Source organism: Carya illinoinensis, chromosome 10 (genome assembly GCF_018687715.1).
Source record: "Carya illinoinensis cultivar Pawnee chromosome 10, C.illinoinensisPawnee_v1, whole genome shotgun sequence".
NCBI lineage: Eukaryota > Viridiplantae > Streptophyta > Magnoliopsida > Fagales > Juglandaceae > Carya > Carya illinoinensis.
Genome location: NC_056761.1, coordinates 23,805,423 through 23,808,401, shown reverse-complemented (window position 1 = coordinate 23,808,401; position 2,979 = coordinate 23,805,423). Strand labels below are relative to the sequence as shown.

Sequence of the window (2,979 nt, the reverse complement as noted above, 5' to 3'; positions counted from 1 at the left end):
CTTTGAAGGTAGGAATGGTCAGGCAATCATTAGTTGAATGCCCTTGGCCCTCACAAATATTACAGCTCAAGGTAATCTGAGGTATAGCTTGTACTTCATTCACTTTCTTCATTTCTATGGTTTCTAATTTCTTAAAAATCATAGCCAACCTAGCATTCAAATCATCTACTTCTCTCAGATTATATTTCTCACCCCCTGAAATTGTCCTTGAACTTTCCGACCTATCATGAACATCAGATGTATCCCATGATTGTGCATTTTCAGCTAGATAATCAAAATATTCAAAATCTTCTTCTGGTTCTTTGTTAAAAAATGCTCCATTACACATGGTCTCCACAAATTGTCTCATTTTTTGTTGCAACCCCTCATAAAAAAAACTAATGACCCTCCAATTTTCATATCCATGATGGGGACATGCATTTAAAAGGTCTTTGAATCGTTCCCAACAATGATAAAATGTTTCCACATCCTTTTGGCCAAAATTCATGATCTGTCTTTTTAAGGCATTGGTTCTATGCATGGGAAAAAATTTCTTTAAAAAATCCGTTTGCATTTCTTGCCAAGTTCCAATGGATCTTGGTCTTAAGGAATTCAACCATGTCTTAGCCTTGTCTTTTAAGGAAAATGGAAACAGTTTCAATCTTATGACTTCATCAGTGCATGTTCTATCCATGAATGTGGAACACACTTCTTCAAATTCTTTGATATGCAAATAGGGTTTTTCAGATTCCATACCATGAAAGTGTGGTAACAATGGAATCATCCCGGGTTTGAAATTAAAAGCATTTGCATTAATAGGTAAAATGATACAAGAAGGTGTGCTAGTCCTAACAAGCTGAAGATATTCTCTAAGAGTCCTGTTGGGATTCTCCACTTCCCTATCATGATGCTCATTTTCAGCCATGATGCTATCAGTGTCTGATGATGATTCTACAGAAGATGATGCAGAGCTAAAAGATGTCAATGATTGTGTCCTAAATAGTCGAGATGTAGGATCTCTAGTCCAACTAGTCATACAAACAAGAGTAGATAATCAAAGACCATGAAAAATAAACAAAGAGAAGGAAAAAAAAAATTAGATGTCACCCAAACTGTGAAAAAGGTTCACAGCTCTACAACGTCCTCTCAGCAGTAGAGGAATGCTCTAATAAGCACCAGTTGTCCCCGGCAACGGCGCCAAAAACTTGACTCGTGGTCGAATGTGCTTCCAAGTGTAGAAGTGTCAAGTTGTATTAAGGATAAGTCCAGAATCGTATTCCACAGGGACAATGGTTTATCAAAGCGTATAGGAGATTTGTGAGTAACAAATGAATCAAGTATGAGTGACGAAAATAAAATTCAAATGCAATGAAAAAAAAGATAATCGAAGTTAAAATAAGAGTTTCTTAAGAAAAACAAATTAACGAACACTTGGGTTGGGTATGAGACTCTCTTTATTTCGGATTCTAGATAATTTTCTCGATTAACAATCCAATCAAGGCATTGCTAATCGGAAGATGCAAATTTAAGCTTAAGTTTTGCAATATTTTCCTAATGGATTTTCTATTTTACTAGCCGAACATACATTAACAAACAATCGAGAGAAGCCTTGATAATTTTCAACCTTTTGTTGTGCCTTACGTCAACAACAAAATAAGAGCAAGAGCTTCAATCTATTTTCAATTTAAATCCAACTAGTAATATAGTGAAATCAACAGTCAATCACAAAATATTGCATCAAACTAGAACCTAAACTAAATTAAATCTCATTCCACAACCCAAGTTTAAGAAATTAGTTACACATGATATTTCTATCAATAAAAATTAATCTAAGTTGAACCATGATAAAATCTAAGAGAAAATTTTCAAACAAAATAAATCCTAGAGATGCTGCCACTGCCCGTAGGAAAACAGACACTAAGCTGAAAACTGAAATATAAATTGAGAAAATAAAATGAAGAACAAACCTCCAAAGAAATGAAGAAACAGCTGAATGGAACTTAAAAGAAAGGTCTTAAGAGAAATAAAATAAAATAAAAAAACAATCAACACTGCTGTCCAACCAACCGGAAATAAGCCAAGATCACCGATCAAATAAACAAAAAAAACTGAAAGAAAGAATTAAAACTCTGCTGCAGCTCTATGAAACCGAAAAGAAAAGAGAGAAAATAAAACTCTCAAAACTGCCTAACGTCCCAACGAAAAGCAAGAAAAAAAACTTCAAGCTAAGCTACTCCACTGTCTTAAACGAAAAAAGAAAGAAAGAAGGTCTACCTCTGTAGCCGAATGAATATGCAAGAAACAATGAAACAAGTTTAAGCTACTGCTGTAGCCGAATGAATATGCAAGAAACAATGAAACAAGTTTAAGCTACTGCTGTAGCCGAATGAAAATGAAAAAAAACAATGAAAACTAAATAAAACTAGCTGCCCAGCGTCTGAAAACTAACAACTCCAAAACTAAAATGAAAGATGAGTCCTTGGTCTGGAAAACTCCTCCAGCCCGAACCCCCTTGAAATGAAGCAACAAGCAAGATAAATAAACTGCCCCCGTTTGAAACAAAAAAGGAAAGAAAGAAAAAAATAACTCCAAAAGCTACTCTGCTGTTGCTGCACGTTCATCTGTGAGTTCCAGCATCTTGTTGTCTTCAACTTCCTTCCATCTCTCAGCTTCACATGCCAAAAGCTTCCACCAGCACATAACTAATCTGCTGCACGTCCAGCTGCTGCATGTGTGCATGGGAATGCTTTGCTGGTCTGAATGATGTTGTCTGCTGTAACGTCCGAGTGATCTGCATGTGTCCGAATGCTTTCTGCACTTTTCTGCATGTGTGCATGTGTGAGTCCACTGCATGGTTGCATTTTCTGCATGTGTGTTGTGTCCAACGTGATGATGCTTGTGTGCTCCTGCTGCATGTGTGCTGTCCATGTGGTCCGAATGGTCTGCATTGTTTGCATGTGCATTGTGCTTTTCCTTGCTACAGCAGCTGCTGCAGATCCG

The 2,979-nt window shown here is 36.6% G+C and overlaps 1 non-coding gene across 1 annotated transcript; it reads left to right on the top strand.

The window, feature by feature from the left end:
* The first annotated feature begins 398 nt into the window (after positions 1-398).
* Positions 399-506, top strand: LOC122280203. Its single transcript, XR_006229789.1, has one exon. It is a non-coding gene; the product is annotated as a small nucleolar RNA R71 (small nucleolar RNA).
* The last annotated feature ends 2,473 nt before the right edge of the window (positions 507-2,979 follow it).